The following is a 17046-nucleotide window of genomic DNA, read 5'->3' as shown; positions in this document are numbered from 1 at the left end:
GGAGTAGATCCAAAGCACAAGGTGGGCGTCGAGCTCACGCTGGAAGGCGGTGGCGTTTGGGGAGGGGGGTGTTCGATGAACTGGGCGACGCCATAGCGGATCAGAACAAGGAGGAAGAAGGACTTCTACTTGTGGTAGTTGTGATCGTCGGGGTTGAGAAGAAACTTGATGTGGTTCAGCATGCTATCGCGGAAAATGGGATGGGGGAGGGAGCGGCAGCGAAGGAGAGCGGCGGCGCCGTGGAGGGAGGGAAGAGGGGGCGAACTGAGAGCCGAGCGATGGGGATGAGCCACTGTGGGAAGAGCGGGTGGTGCCGAAGATGAAAGGAGGAGAAGTGCCGGCGGTGGTGCCGGTGCCGGTGGACGAGCTGGAGAGAGCCCCTGGCGAGGTGGCCAAGCTGGTGGCTGGAGAGGTGGCGGAGGAGGTCGAGTGCTCGGCCATGGGAGGGTCGCCTGAAGTCTGATATCAAGTAGAATGATCAATTGTCTCTGTGCATTCATTCACCCACACCGAGTACAAGATATACACACACTGGAGCTGTTAAAGAGCCCGATGGAAGTGGCACGCAGGCCTGGGCATGCTCCATGATCCTATAAACTAGGAGTACAAATACACATACATACACAGGTACAATACGTGTGAACAACCAATTGGTACAGCCAAATCTTTGAAATTGGTCGAGATAATTGGCAGTCTTAGCCAGTAGTACGATACTCGTACATGAATACAGTTCAAGGAGTTATATAATAAAGCAACAGAAAATTATTAAGCCTGGGAGGAGAGAAACATTTCTGAGTTCATGTGTATCTGCATCCATCCATCCATATTGAGCTACATGCAGCGTGTGTAGGACTGAGAGGCTTCGGTAATCTGGTGACATGATATATCGCATAGCGCAGTGCTTCCACTGATGACTCCTGTAGTTTCAAGAACCCAAGATGTATCAGCGACTAGCGATTCACCACTAGCGGAACGTGGTCAACACATTGCTAAAGAAAAGCAAGAAATGCACGTGAGGTGCCCGCGGCTAGACATTTCAGATATGTCGAATTCCGTTTACTTTGCCGCCTGGGTGCGATCCTCGCTAGCAAGTCATATCACACTATCACCTCCTCATCAGGAACATCTCGTCTCAGTTGTCTCTTGATGTTGTGGTTGCACACACCTTGTGCGCCCTTATGCTACGACAAGTAAGAATGCCGAATTGTCTCTGTCTCACTCGTATGAGTTGATACGACATCTTACATGTGTGTGTTTACCAACACTTGGACTAGATGCCACACTTTTTTAACAGATCTTGCCCCAATTGTGCCAATCAATTTGTTTTGCCATTTTATTTTTTGCTTCCCATGCATATTTTTTTTAGAAAAGAGTGTCAAAATCTCTCTAGCTTCCAGGTTCCAACACATAGAAGAGACCGTAGTTGTGTGGTTGTAGAGTCACGGGGACATCTCTATACCCGTCGGCAATCAAAGTTCAAATCCAGGAGCTCGCATCTACACACTAGCTCATGTGTTTAGTAGGATATCAATGAGGTTGGCCGATTTATCTTTCTCTGTCATTCTAGGGAGTCATTAGGAGATGTGCTCCGTGTTTTTTTAACACAATCCAATTCCAGTTGAACGTATGTATAGTGGTCAAGTGGTGTATATGTGCGTATTACACATCATCAGAAAAACATTAAGCAAACAGTTCTTTGTCACAAACATGAGGCGGGACTGGCGTGAAAAAACAGGAACTTGAAAAAAAAATGTTTTTTGGGCCCCTAGCAGAAAGTACAGTACACATCGTTCCACTCTCCCACTCCAATAATGCTGCACTTACAGAATGTGTTTACGGAATCACTTACGGACATGGACGTGGCCTCCTACGTTTGGATCGCACGGGCCAGCTGCTCCGGAAAACCCTCGTTCAGTTGGACGACGCTGAACCACGTCAGTCCGTAGCTTCTTTCCGTAGAATTTTGTCCGTAAGTGTAGCATTATTAGTTCCACCCTATGCACACTTATTCCACTGGGAGATTTTACACATTATTAGGGCAAGCTCGGGCCGGGCTTTGGGCGGGGCCTAGCCAAGCCCGACACAAAGGCCCGGGTCCGGCCTGGCCCGACCATCGGGTCTGTGTTTCTGGGCCCAAGCCCGGCCCGAACACGTAAAAGCCCGTCGGGCTCCGGAGCCCGACCTTCAGAAAAATGCAAAAACGACGGGTCCGGCCTTCGGGCTCAAAAACTAGGCCCGAGCCCGGCCCGGGGGCAGCGTCGGGCCGGGCCGGGCTTCCCATGGCCAGGACTAGTTCCACCCTATGCACACTTATTCCACTGGGAGATTTTTCACGTGGCAGGGCTTATGAATTACAATTCGTTGCCATGTTAGAGTGAAGAATGTATAGTACAAAAGGTTAAAGTTAGCCTAGCCCACTCCGCTGATAATCCACTACAGTTGCAGATTCGAGTATAATGGCAGCAATCATAAGTCTGGTAGCACTAAGTGTTAATTGCAAGACAAGAAGCTAAGCAATTGTTAGAGTGTGGAACATGCACCTACCAACCGGTACAACTACATCTTCAGAATTGATCGAGATGACTGGCACAACCTTAGGTAGTACTATTACATCAATAGAGATCGAGAAGTGATATAAGATAAAGCAACACATCAAAGTTATATTTCCTGAAACAAGAAAAACATTGGCAATGTCATATATGTATCAGCATCGATCCGCGCATGTTATGGTATAGAACTAGAGATGGTCTGCTTAGGACTAGGAGGCATGGGTACCGTAGTTTGGTGACACTATATGTCTCGTAGCACAACAATTGTCTCGATTACTATGTAGTGGCAACATGCACGCACGTAGTAGAAACTAGCTCTCCATCACTAGCGAGGAGTGGTGAACGAGACGCAACAAGAAGAAAGACACATGATGCGTCAGTGTCTGAATATTTCAGATAATGCAGGCATTGAGTGATTTCTTGTTCACTCTATGGCCCAGTGTGCGGCATCCTTTGCACGCTCGCAAGTCACATTAGGCAGACAGGTTTGCACGCACGTGCCCTTGTGCTTTGCAAGCAAAAATGGTGATTCGCCCCCGCCTGCTCCTGTGATTTTGCTGCGTTTATCGGGATGTTAGGGACATAGACGAGTTACTACCTGAGGTGGAACAACACCCCAACGTGCTATTATCTAGGACAAATTGGGTAAAGACGATATGTAGTTAAGCCTGTTTTGCTGCTGCCGATGGCCTGTTTCAGTGTTATAGTAGTTTGCTCGGCTAGAATTATCTCCTACGAAGGTTTTGCCTTGCTTTAGAGCATCTCCAGCCGTTGAGCCCTCAGGAGGCATTTTTTTCGTCGCTTGGGGGGCTGCCGGCGAAATACTAAAACCTGGGATGAAAACGCATCCAATCGTTGCCCCCCCCCCCCCACACACACACACACAAACCACGCACTTATCCACTCGTCACCGTACGCCTTCGTCTCTCCCTCGGCGCCGCTCGCCACCTCCGCCCTTGGCCCTCCTGCTGCTCGCCGCCGCGGACAGCAGCGTGGCTCCATCCCCTTCGCCGGAGACCAGCCCAAGCCCGCTCTGTTTTCTCCTCTCCCAATTCCCCACCCATCTCCGTGCTCTGCCGCCGCCCTCCACCCTCCAGAAGCACGGCTTCGATCTGGCCGTGGCGGCGGCATGCCGGTGCGCCTGTAGTCGCCACCCTCGCGTCGGGCGCCCGTCACGCTGCTCAACACCGACACCACCAACTTCCGCGCCATGGTGCAGCAGTTCACCGGCATCCCCTCCGGCCCCTACGGCCCGGCCGGCGTGGGCAGCGTGCCCGTGATCAGCTTCGGCGCGGGCAGCGGCGACTACGGCCCTTGGCGGCGGCATGCCGGTGCGCCCGTCGCCGACCTCAGCCGTGAGGTCGTTCGACCACCTCGGCCACCACCGCCCGTCCGTTGCCACGTCGTCCCTGCAGCAGCAGCAGAGCCAGCTCTTTCGGCCGCAGCAGCAGCAGCAGTACGGCGACTACGGCGGCGGCGGCGCGGACATGTCGTTCCTGCACGGGTTCGAGTCGTCGGCGGAGGACAGGCTGCTGCTGCAGAGCATCCAGGCGGCGCAGATGCTGCCCCGGCCGGCCTCAAGACACACGCACGTGCAGCCGGCCGCCCCGCCACGGCCGGAGCTTGGCGTGGAGGCCAGGGTGAGGGAGCGCGGCGGCCAGCAACGAGACGACGGCGAGGAGGCGTGGAGGCGAGCGCGGCACAGCGCGGCTTCGTGCGGAGAGAGAGAGAGGAGATTGGTTCTTTTTTGCATGCAAGTGATGGGCTCACAGAAAAAGGAAGAGAGAGAGAGAGAGGAGAGAGAGGCTGACTGGTGGGGTATCTGCATGCATAAAGTATCGCCAGGCGTCCCGAGTGCCCCCCGGGAGCCTGGGTTTTGGTTGAGGTCGCCGGCGCCGTTTTTGCCCAAATCCAGCGCAAAACGTGGTCATGGGTCCTGACTGGGAGCATTTTTTGCTGCCGGTGCTAAAAAAGGTGCTTGGGGGGGCTTCTTGGGGGCGGGTGGAGATGCTCTTAAGTCATACTCCCTCCGTTCCAAAATAGATGACTCAACTTTGTACTAACTTTAGTACAAAACTGAGTCATCTATTTTGGAACAGAGGGAGTACATAGTATTTTCACTGACATGTTTGTTGTTTCTTTTTGCTTGTATACTTGGCATGTGTCCTACACGACAGCAGAAAGCTAGTTTGGCTGCATTGAACCGAGTATCTTAGCTGAGAACTGGACTTTGCTCCAACCAAAAAACAGAGCAGGGCCAAGCACTCAGAAAAATCTGACAGCAGGACATTCTCGTATCTTTCCTGTGTTGATGGGCGTGACTTAGAGCATCTACAATCCGAGCCCCCATATTGGCTCCAAACGTCTGGGTGGCCTGCCCGGATAAAAAAATTGCCACCCAATCGAACCTGGCAAATTCGGCCAAAACGTCCGACTAACCGCCATTTTCATACTCAGCACATATCTGGGGAGGATACGGGGACGCCCGGACGCGTCCGCCAGGTTGGATCCGACATACCAGACTCATCCCAAATCCACTCCAAATTGACTAGTTCACCTATTCGACCGCACACCTCCCGTGTATGCCCTCCATTTCCCGCAATCGTGTTGCCGCGCACCTCCACCCTTGCTCCTCGTTCGCGTTGCCGTACTTGTCCGTAGTTGTAGATGTCGTCGCTGACTACCCTGCCCGCCACCATCAGCATAGATGATGTCTCGGCAGAATACGTGAGGATCCCGGCCGTGGTGGTCAGTTGCAAGGTAGAGAACGTCGCCCTGAGGAGCGCCGTCGGAAGCAGCGTGAGCATGAAGCGGCGGGGAAGGGAGCTACGGAGAGGGCCGATGTGAGATGGCCAGTGATGACAAGATGGACTTGAGCGCGGGCGGTCTTGCAACCCCGACCGGTCCGTCTGTCCTTATCGCGGGAACAAAGAAGTTCTCAGCAGAGCCCGACTCTGTTCCGGTCGACGACTCTCCGACGATGACCGGACGCAAGCAGGCGCAATGTCAATGATCATCAAGAGTCTCCCGCTGTCCACTCCTTCGTGTTCCCTCCTCCAACTAGGAATATTAACCGGCAGTATATACCACACGATCATCGAATAGTTATGGGATAATTAATTGTATCCCCTAGTTGGGTCACATTCGGCAGTTTAACCCAATGTTTCCAAAACCCTCTGTTATGCCCAAGCCACTTCGCTCCTTTTATGCTTTTGCCCTTTGACTGGCACTTTAAAACTTCATCACAAATTTATACTAACTCAGGAAAATGCAAATAAGATATCAAAATGTTCATAAAAAGATCACCTATCTGTGCATGTCATTTGCATTCATGACAAAAGAGTTGTAAAGCCGTTGTCTCGGTTTGAGCTCATATGATCTCAGCGTGAACGGTAAAATCATGAAAAAAAATTGAAGATTGTTTTGGTGAAAAATTCTATAGTTTTTTGCTGCCAAACATTAACCAATGTTTTGAGTTCTTACCAAGTTTCATCAGGGAATAACATTCATGAAAGTCGTGGAAAAAAACAAGCAAAATGGATGCTCCAAAGTAAAAGCATTTTGTAGTGTTGATTTTGTTTTTTTGCCACGACTTCCAGGAATGCCATTTCGATGAAACTTTTCATGAACTCAAAACATTTACCAATGTTTGCCACAATTTTTTTAGAATTTTCAGAAAAACACTTTTTTTTTTAGAATTTACTGTTCATGTTGAGGTCATATGAGCTCAAACTGAGATGAAGACTTTCGAACACTTTTTTCATGAATGCAAATGACATGCACATATAGGTATGAATTTTTATGAAGTTTTCAAAGTGATGGTCAAAGGGCAAAAGTATAAGGGGAGTTAATTGGGTTGGGGTAGGAATGAGGGTTCTCGGAAACTAGGGGTAAAACCGCTGAGCGTGACCCAACTATGGGGCATAATAAATTATCTCAATAGTTATAGGTCTAGTACGCGCGCGCCAGCGCGCGTGCGTGTGTGTGTGTGTGTGTGTGTGTGTGTGTGCGTGTGTGCGTGTGTGTGTGTGATGGTAAACTAATGGATAGGTGATGGTGGTGGTTGATTTGTATCTATTGCAAAAAATGGTGCCATACTTGGACATTGGGAGTTACTTTTGAGGGAATTTAGGCAAATTATTTGTGGCATAGAATTCCATCTATATTGTATAGGTGATCCGCACTGTCAGCAATTACTCATCTTTCTCTAACCTCTAGTTTATCCATGTCATCAACATATCCGCTTCAAATTATAATTCATGATTCTCTCTTACTATATTTATGTTGCTTAATATGTAAATTTAGGCACTCATATCTCGCGTGTATCGTTGTTCTAGGAGAGCTGCATCAGTATGCATGCCATGTACCTACCAACTGGTACAGCCAAATCTTTGAAATTGTTCGAGATAATTAGCACAACCTTAGCCAGTAATACGATATTCGTACATCAGTACAGGTCGAGGAGCTATATAATAATGCAACAGAAAGTTATCAAGCCCGAAAGGAGAGAAACATTTCTGGATTCATGTGTATCAGCATCAACCCATGCATATTGAGCTACAGGCAGCGTGTGTAGGACTGAGAGGCTTCGGTAATCTGGTGACATGATATATCGCATAGCGCAGTACTTCACCGGTGACTCTTGTAGTTTCAACAACCCAAGATGCAGCAGTGACTAGCGATTCAGCACTAGCGGACTATCGTCAACACATTGCTAAAGAAAAGTAAGAAATGCACGTGAGGTGCCAACGGCTAGACATTTCTTGTCTGGTGAATTTTGTTCACTCTGCCGCCTGGGTGCAATCCATGTTCGCAAGTCATATCACATCATCACCTGCTCGCCACCTACATCTCGTCTCGGTTGTCTCTTGATGTTGTGGTTGCGCACACCTTGCGCGCCCTTGTGCCACGACAAGTAAGAGTGGTGAATTGTCCCCGTCTCACTTGTATGAGATGATACGACATCTTACATGTTTGAGTTTACCGACACTCATGAGATTAGATGCCTCACTTTTGTAACAGACTATCTCACTTGCCATGTACTCACACTTTTTTTAGCAGATCTTGCCACAATTGTGCCAACCCATTTGTTTCGCCATTTTATTTTATTTTGCTTGCCATGCATAAATTTCTTGGAAAAGAGTGTCAAAATCTGGCTATTGACCAATCAAATTATCTATCTTCCAACACATAGAAGAGAACCGTAGTTGTGCGGTGGTAGAGTCGCGGGGACATGACTCTACCCGTGGGCATCAAAGTTCAAATCCAGGAGCTCACATCTACAGTACACACCAGCTCATGTGTTTAGTACTAGGATATTAATGAGGTTGGCCGATTTATCATCCATTGTCATTCTAGGGAGTCATTAGGAGATGTGATCAGTGTTCTTTCTAACACAATACAATTCCTGTTGAATGTATGTATAGTGGTCAAGTGGTGTGTACTTGCGTATTGCACATCATCAGAAAAATATTAAGCAAACAGATCTTTGTCACAAACATGAGACGGGACTGGCGTGAAAAAACAAAAACTTAAAACAATAAGTGTTTTTTGTGCCCCATTGTTGTGGCCAGATCCACCTTAGGACACTGGACCATGTTCCATGAGCCTCATCACATTCCAAGTCCGAAAATGTTAGATTCAGCCCAAATCACTGGTGCCCACACCATTATTGCTACAGACAATGGTCTTGTGAATTGTGAGCATGTGCAGTAGAGTGGACAACTGTCTTGCAAAGGTGGTCGACAATTCTGCAGCTAAAACGGGCAACCACATGGCGCCCAGAACACACTTTCCCAGCAACATTGGCATCATGCATGCATCCAAAAAAATATGAAGCCAAACTGGCAGCAGCAGAGTTGATCAGTACTGATTCTCAACACGGTACATTACTTTGGTCTGTAACTTCACTATTAATAATCTCCACATAGATGCTTAACCTAACCAGTACTATGTGACTTTGGCCTTTAACCCCACTATAATATAAATCTCCAAGGAAGATTGATGCTAAAAAGACAACACCATGACCACATCACCACAACATCCATACACCAGGGGAGAAAACCTAACATATGCTACAGAATTCGGAGCTCAAGAGACACCAGTCAGAGAGATCATGACCCCAAATCCATTCCCCTACACCACTAACACCCTTCCACTAGCTTTTCTAGGCATAGCAAACTGCATTCAACTACGGTTGCTCACTTGGGATACTGCATCACCTAGTGGACATGATCCATTTCATCCATAGGACGAATAGGAACAGGGTCTAGGAGTCGCTAGTAAAATCGCCGTCCTCATTGTCGCCGAATAGTCAGAAGCAGCGTGAGCATGAAGCGGCGGGGGAAGCAGCTGTGGAGAGGGCCGATGTGGAGATGGCCAGTGATGACAAGATGGACTTGAGCGCGGGCGGTCTTGCAACCCCGACCGGTCCGTCTGTCCTTATCGTGGGAACAGAGAAGTTCTCAGGAGAGCCTGACTCTGTTCCGGTCGACGACTCCCCGGCGACGACCGGACGCAAGCAAACACAATGTCAATGATCATCAAGAGTCTCCCGCTGTCCACTCCTTCGTGTTCCCTCCTCCAACTAGGAATATTAACCGGCAGTATATACCACGTAATCATCAAATAGTTATGGGATAATTAATTTTAGGCCCCTAGTTGGATCACACTCGGCAGTTTAACCCATTGTTTCCAAAACCCTCTGTTATGCCCAAGCCACTTCGCTCCTTTTATGTTTTTGCCCTTTGACTGACACTTTAAAACTTCATCACAAATTTATACTAACTCAGGAAAATGCAAATAAGATATCAAAATGTTCATTAAAAGATCACCTATATGTGCATGTCATTTGCATTCATGACAAAAGTGTTGTAAAGCTGCTGTCTTAGTTTGAGGTCATATGATCTCAGCGTGAACAGTAAAATCAGGAAAAAAATTGAAGATTTTTTGGTGAAAAATTCTACAGTTTTTTGCTGCCAAACATTAATCAATGTTTCGATTCTCACCAAGTTTCATCAGGGAATAACATTCATGGAAGTCGTGGAAAAAAAGAAGCAAAATTGATGCTCCAAAGTAAAAGCATTTTGTAGTGTTGATTTTGCTCTTTTGCCACGACTTCCAGGAATGCCATTTTGATGAAACTTTTCATGAACTAAAAACATTTACCAATGTTTGCCACAGTTTATTTTAGAATTTTTAGAAAAACAATTTTTTTCAGAATTTACTGTTCATGTTGAGGTCATATGAGCTCAAACTGAGATGAAAACTTTCGAACACATTTTTCATGAATGCAAATGACATGCACATATAGGTATGAATTTTTATGAAGTTTTTAAAGTGATGGTAAAAGGGCAAAAGTATAAGGGGAGTTAATTGGCTTGGGGTAGGACTGAGGGTTTTCGGAAACTAGGGATAAAACTTCCGAGTGTGACCCAACTATAGGTCTAATTTCAATTTCATTTGGATAAATAAATAAGAAATAAATTTAAACATCATAGTTGTGTGTGTGTGTGTGTGTGCGTGCGCGTGCGCGTGTGTGTGATGGTAAACTAATGGATAGGTGATGGTGGTGGTTGATTTGTATCTATTGCAAAAAATGGTGTCATACTTGGACATTGGGAGTAACTTTTGAGGGAATTTAGGCAAATTATTTGTGACATAGAATTCCATCTATATTGTATAGGTGATCTCCACTATCAGCAATTACTCATCTTTCTCTACCCTCTAGTTTATCCATGTCATCATAATATCCGCTTCAAATTATAATTCATGATTCTCTCTTACTATATTTATGTTGCTTAATATGTAAATTTAGGCATTCATATCGCGTGTATCATTGCTCTAGGAGAGCTACATCAGATGTACCTACCAACTGGTACAGCCAAATCTTTGAAATTGGTCGAGATAATTTGCACAGCCTTAGCCAGTAGTACGATATTCATACATCAGTACAGATCGAGGAGCTATATAATAAAGCAACAGAAAGTTATCAAGCCCGAAAGGAGAGAAACATTTCTGGATTCATGTGTATCAGCATCGACCCATGTATATTGAGCTACAGGCAGCGTGTGTAGGACTGAGAGGCTTCGGTAATCTGGTGACATGATATATCGCATAGCGCAGTACTTCAACCGGTGACTCTTGTAGGTTCAACAACCCAAGATGCATCAGTGACTAACGATTCAGCACTAGCGGACTATCGTCAACACATTGCTAAAGAAAAGTAAGAAATGCACGTGAGGTGCCAACGGCTAGACATTTCTTGTCTGGTGAATTTTGTTCACTCTGCTGCCTGGGTGTAATCCACGCTCGCAAGTCATATCACACTACCACCTGCTGGCCATCGACCTCTCGTCTCGGTTGTCTCTTGATGTTGTGGTTGCGCACTCCTTGCGCGCCCTTGTGCCACGACAAGTAAGAATGGTGATTTATCCCTGTCTCACTCGTATGAGATGATACGACATCTTACATGTTTGTGTTTACCGACACTCCTGAGATTAGATGCCACACATTTGTAATAACCTATCTAACTTGCCATGTACTCACACCTTTTTAGCAAATCCAGCCACAATTGTGCCGATCAATTAGTTTCGCCATTTTATTTCTTGCTTGCCATGCATAAATTTCTTGGAGAAGAGTGTCAAAATCCGGCTATTGACCAGTTCTCTAGCTTCCAACACATAGAAAAGAACAATGGTTGTGTGGTGGTAGAGCCGCGGGGACATCTCTCTACCCGTCCGCAATCAGAGCTCAAATCCAGGAGCTCGCATCAATACACTAGCTCATGTGTTTAGTACGAAATTAGTGAGGTTGGCGGATTTATCTTTCACTGTCATTCTAGCTAGGGAGTCATTAGGAGATGTGATCCGTGTTTTTTAACAGAATACAATTCGAGATAAATGTATGTATAGCGCTCAAGTGGTGTGTATGTGCATATTAAACATCATCACAAAATTATTAGAGCTGGATTTGCATTTCATTAGAGATGGATTTGCAGCAAACTGCATGAGTGAGGGGTTCATATTTTTTCGTTAAGTTGTACAACTTTGTAGTTAGGATAGAAGGCTAAATGCATTGCTTGGTTGCTTCAACAGTTGATAATATGCAGTCATGCCCAACAAAGGACATCATATTTTGTGGAATGCATGAAATTCACCTGTATGTTACACTTACAATGTGGCAATGGCTTGGGACTGATTGGATCTGCTTTCTTGGCTCAGGGGTGTCACGGGCGGCGCACGCCTCCTCACGAGGGGAGCGGATCCGTGGAGAAGTACGAGGGGAGCGGATCACGACGAAGAGCGCGATGGTTGGCATGGGACTCCTCCTTGGTGATCCGTGGAGAAGTACGGTGTGAAGGAGAGAGGGCGCCATGGCGAAGGTGAGGCGTGCCCAACAACGGACATCATATTTTTTGTGGAATGCACAACATTCAACTGTATGTTACAATGTGACAATGACTCATGAGACATTAGATCTGCCTTCTTGACTCGGAGGCATCACGGGTGAGACACGCCTTCTACCCCTCGATCGGGTGGCGAATCGGCACAAACATAGGGGGACGAGATCAGGGCGGAGAGTGGGCAGATGTGGGGGACTCCTCCCTGGTGAGGTGGGCGTGATGCAGATGTGGGGGACTCCTCATTGGTCAAGACCATATAGTGTGAAGGAGACAGGGTGTCATGCTGAAGGTGAGGTGGGCGTCATCCGAGTTTAAAGGAAAGGGCTCTTGCAAGAAATATCCCACTATATAGCAGGAAATCGAGCGGGGAAGGGAGGGTCCGACAGGAAAAGGAAAGGGTGCCTTATGAGATGGTTTTTCATGTTGGGCCAACGTGTTGAAGATAACATGAAGGATAGTTCGGACAACCAAATTTCTACGACATATATGGTCTTGATTTGGGGTAGCCCGGAGCTTCGATTTTGGAGACAATCTTAATCATTGATTTATTCATTTATATACATTGTAGCCCATAGCAACGAGAACGTTCTACTAGTCTATATTGTATATGTGATCCGCACTATCAACAATTACTCATGTTTCGCTACCCTCTAATTAAGTTTATCCATGTCATCAACATATCCAATTTGCCAAAGTATAATTCATGATTCTCTCTTCCTATATTTATTGTGCTTAATATATAAGTTTAGGCATGCATATCGCGTATTGACAAAAAAGGGTTCCCCGCTTTATATTATAAAGCAAACACCACTAGAATACATCCGAGCATACCACAAAATGAAACGAAAAGAAAAGAAAACAAAGGAAAAAATGGCAAAGATGCTACAGAATGTTTAACGGAATCCAAATGCACGAAGCAAAGGCTTGAACATTGAAGTCCTCAGTGAGCTCCACATCTTGACATTGGTAAGGTGAAGCCAAAGAGATTACTCGCTGCCGGAGGACGGCCACACTGAGAGCTTCCATGCACCACCACTGCAGCCGCCATCCGCCTCCGCCTCCAAAGAAGGCCCCCTGCCCTCTTGTCCTAGATCGTAGGACGCCACGCTGTCGGTAGGCAGAGCTGCTCACCCCCGAGCACGCAGAGCCAGCCCAGACGGTGGCGGGGAAGGATGACAAGTACGGTGACCCCACCAAGCAGAGCAATTCCTCCACCAACACATCATCTCCGACAAAGAGCATGGTGCCCACTGCAAGTCGTCGAACGGGGACACCACTGAAGATAATCAACGACCCACTCGCTCAGAAGCTCACACCACCACCTCCACTGACCCAATGTGGCGTCTTCAGGAAGAAAACGGCGTTGGAACGTTGCCACCGCCCAATCTAGGAGATTTAGGGCTTTCACTCGGTTCACGGAGGTGTAACGCGAGGGCACGGATCACGGTGTCGCCTTCAGGAAGGGCAGCAATGCCCGGAGCATTGCCCACATCGTGGCCACCAACACCGACCAGGAGCTTCCCTCGATCCAGAACCCACCGCCCCATCGGCCTACCAGCAGCGGCCAAGCAGGGCGAGGTGTACCTAGAACAGAGGAGGACATCGTCTTCAGCTCGATGCACGGGGCCAGCAGGGCAACCCCTGCCTTGAGACCCACATTCGCCGCCACCTTGCTGCCCGTGCAGCTATGAAGGGCGTCTCACAACATCCGTGTCGGCCACCCGCCGCAGGAAGGGAGGCATGCTCAACGAAAGAGGTCGCCGCCTCAGATCCGCGCCCGCCCCCACACGCCTACAGAGAGGGGAGGAGCCCCCAGGCAGCACGCGAGCCACCGCACCCGCAAGATCCGCCACCATAGCGTCCAACAGCCGTTGCGCACCATGCCGGCGGGGCCTCCACCCGATTTCGCCGGCCTCGCGCCTCCAGACCGAGCGAAGGGGAGATAAGGCACCCACCGCCGCCAGCGCCATGCGGGGTTAGCCCGGCAACACCTGCCGACGGTGGCGGAGGGGAGGATTGGAGAAGAGAGGTATGTCAAGAGAGCTCTGGGGAGCCATATCGCATATTTAGAGCATCTCCAGCCGCGCCCCCAACAGGCCCCCCAGACGACTTTTTCGGCGCCGGCGCCAAAAAAACACCCCAGTCGCGCCCCCAAGACGACAGAAATCACCGGTTCGGCACTTTTTTCCGCCCGGTGGCCGCAGACTGAACCCGGCGCACTTGGGGGCTCCGGCGCAAGTGAAAAGCGCGGCTGGCCCACGCCGTCAGGTGAAAAGTCAAGACTTTTCTTCCCCGACCTGCCTCCCACCCCCCGCGCTCTCGGCCGCCAGTAGCTATATCCCGGCGCTGCCCGCCGCCCTTCACCGGTAGATAGCCATTCCCCGCCGGGAAAATAGCAGAGGTTCGCCGCGGCAACCCCTCCGACAACAGCAGGGCGTTTCCGGCCGCGGAGGGGCAGTTTAGCGGCGGGTACACGCCCACCGGGCGCGAGGTCTTCGGCGATTTGCCTGCCTCGGCGATGGACTCGGATGACGAGGAAGTGCTCGCCGCGCTGCTGGAGGAGGAAGTCGAGGCCGACGTCCAGGAAGAAGAGCATCTCATGGTGCTCGCCGCCCTCACCCAGCTGCTGGCGAGCAATGAAAAGCCGCGACGAGGTGGCTCGGCATCAGGGCGGGTGAAAGCAAAGAACCCGCATCGTCTCGAAGGCTACTGCATGCTCTACGCCGACTACTTCGCCGATGCTCCACTTCACGGCGATAGAACATTTCGGCGCCGTTATCGGATGAGCAGAAAACTTTTCCTCAGGATTGTGAATTCCATCCGGGAGTTCGACAACTACTTCAAATTCAAGATGGATTGCACCGGCAAGCTTGGATTCACCTCGATCTAGAAATGCACGACAGCGATGAGGATGCTTGCATACGGAGCTCCCGGTGACTCATAGGACGACTATGGGCGCATGGCCGAGTCCACCAGCATAGAGTGTTTCTACAAGTTCTATCGGGCAGTGGTGGCAGTGTTTGGACCGCAATACTTGAGAACACCCAATGCGGAAGACACTGCTCGGATCCTAGCACAGAATGCAGCAAGAGGATTTCCTGGGATGCTTGGAAGCATCGGCTGTATGCATTGGAAATGGAAGAATTGCCCATTTGCTTGGCAGGGGATGTACAAAGGCGCCAAAGGCGGTTGCAGTGTGGTACTTGAGGTGGTGGCCACACAGGACCTCTGGATTTGGCACTCCTTCTTTGGTATGCCAGGAACTCACAATGATATCAATGTGCTGTAGTGCTCTCCTGTCTTTGCCAAGCTTGTTGAAGGTTATTCTCCTCCGGTGAACTTCGAGATCAATGGGCGGCACTACAACAAGGGATACTATCTAGCTGATGGCATCTATCCAAGATGGTCGACATTTGTGAAGACCATCAAAAACCCTGTGCCTGGAGGCAAGAACGCCTGGTTTGCGAAGATTCAGGAGGCTTGCAGGAAGGATGTCGAGCGGGCATTTGGTGTGCTCCAATCTCGATTTGCTGTTATCCGGTACCCCGCTCAGACTTGGTCGAAAGATCAAATGTGGGAGATCATGACATGTTGTGTCATCTTGCACAACATGATCATTGAGAGCGAGCAGGAAGAGCCAGTGTTTGACACTGAACCATACCACAGGCAGGGTCCTCTTGCCTAGGTTGATCACCAGCTACCGGCAACCTGGACTGCCTATCTGAGTATGCGTCAAGAGATCCGAGACCCACAGGTACATCATCAACTGCAGCAAGATCTGATAGAGCACCTATGGAGGCTCAAGGGCGACGCCGGGCGCGACATGTGATGAAATATGAGTTTTTATTTGTTGAACTATTTAATTTGTATTGAACTATTTGTTGTTTGTACTATTTTGTTGGAGTATTTGATTTTTCTGTGATGAAATATGTGTTAAAAAATATTTACATTGATAATTGAACGCCGAGCCACGGCAAACCACACCGAATATGGGCCTATTCTCGCCCATATGGGCCCTTTTCGCCGAAATGGGGCTTCAAAATTGGGCCTACATCGGCGCTTGGGGGCGACGACTGGGCGCAAAACCGCCCCCATCGCCGAACTAATCGTCGGCTTGCCCATAGGGGCGATTTTTATGCGTCCTGGGGGAGGGCGGCTGGAGATGCTTTTAGTTGCTCTGGGAGAACTACATCAGCATGCAGGCCATGCACCTACCAACTGGCACAGCCAAATCTTTGAAATTGGTCGAGATAACTGGCACATCCTTAGCCACTAGTACGATATTCGTACACCAGTACCGATCGAGGAGCTATATAATAAAGCAAAAGAAAGTTATTAAGCCCGGAAGGGGAGAAACATTTCTGGATTCATGTGTATCAGCATCAGTCCATGCATATTAAGCTACATGCAGCGTCTGTAGGACCGGGAGGCTTCAGTAATCTGGTGACATGATATATTGCATAACACAGTACTTCTATTGATGACTCGTGTAGTTCCAACAATCTGAGATGTATCAGCGACTAGCGATTCACCACTAGCGGAACGTGGTCAACACATTGCTAAAGAAAAGCAAGAAATGCACGTGAGGTGCCAGCGGCTAGACATTTCAGATATGTTGAACTCCATTCACTTTGCCGCCTGGGTGCGATCCTCGCTAGCAAGTCACACTACTAGGAAAATGGCTATAGATAGAATTGATACTAACGGCGCACCATGTAAGCAGTACGCCACTACTATATACTAATGGCGCACCGGTCGGAGGTGCGCCATTAGTGTGGAAGACACTAATGGCGCACCAGGCACACGGTGCGCCACTAGTATTGAATGTTTTTTTTTCATTTTTCCATACACTCTAATGGCGCATGGTGCCAAAGTGCGCCATTACTAGTTCTACCAAGTAATGGCGCACCTTGTAAGCAGTGCACCATTAGTATATAATTTTTTTTACTTTTTTGCAAAACTGCTAATGGTGCACCGTGTATATTTTCATGGACACTTTTTGATCTCGATCTCGATCCCACCCGCACCCTCCCCCGCTAGCTCCACCGCTGCCGACGACCCATCGCAACCCTTCCCCGCTCCGCCGCCGCCGAC

General features: G+C 48.7%; 1 pseudogene; it reads left to right on the top strand.

The window, feature by feature from the left end:
• The first annotated feature begins 319 nt into the window (after positions 1 to 319).
• LOC119361322 lies at positions 320 to 5396 on the top strand (annotated as a pseudogene).
• The last annotated feature ends 11650 nt before the right edge of the window (positions 5397 to 17046 follow it).

This window comes from Triticum dicoccoides, chromosome 2B, assembly GCF_002162155.2.
Source record: "Triticum dicoccoides isolate Atlit2015 ecotype Zavitan chromosome 2B, WEW_v2.0, whole genome shotgun sequence".
Taxonomy (NCBI): domain Eukaryota; kingdom Viridiplantae; phylum Streptophyta; class Magnoliopsida; order Poales; family Poaceae; genus Triticum; species Triticum dicoccoides.
Note: the sequence above shows the minus strand (reverse complement) of the source record. Positions and strands in the feature narration are given on the sequence as shown.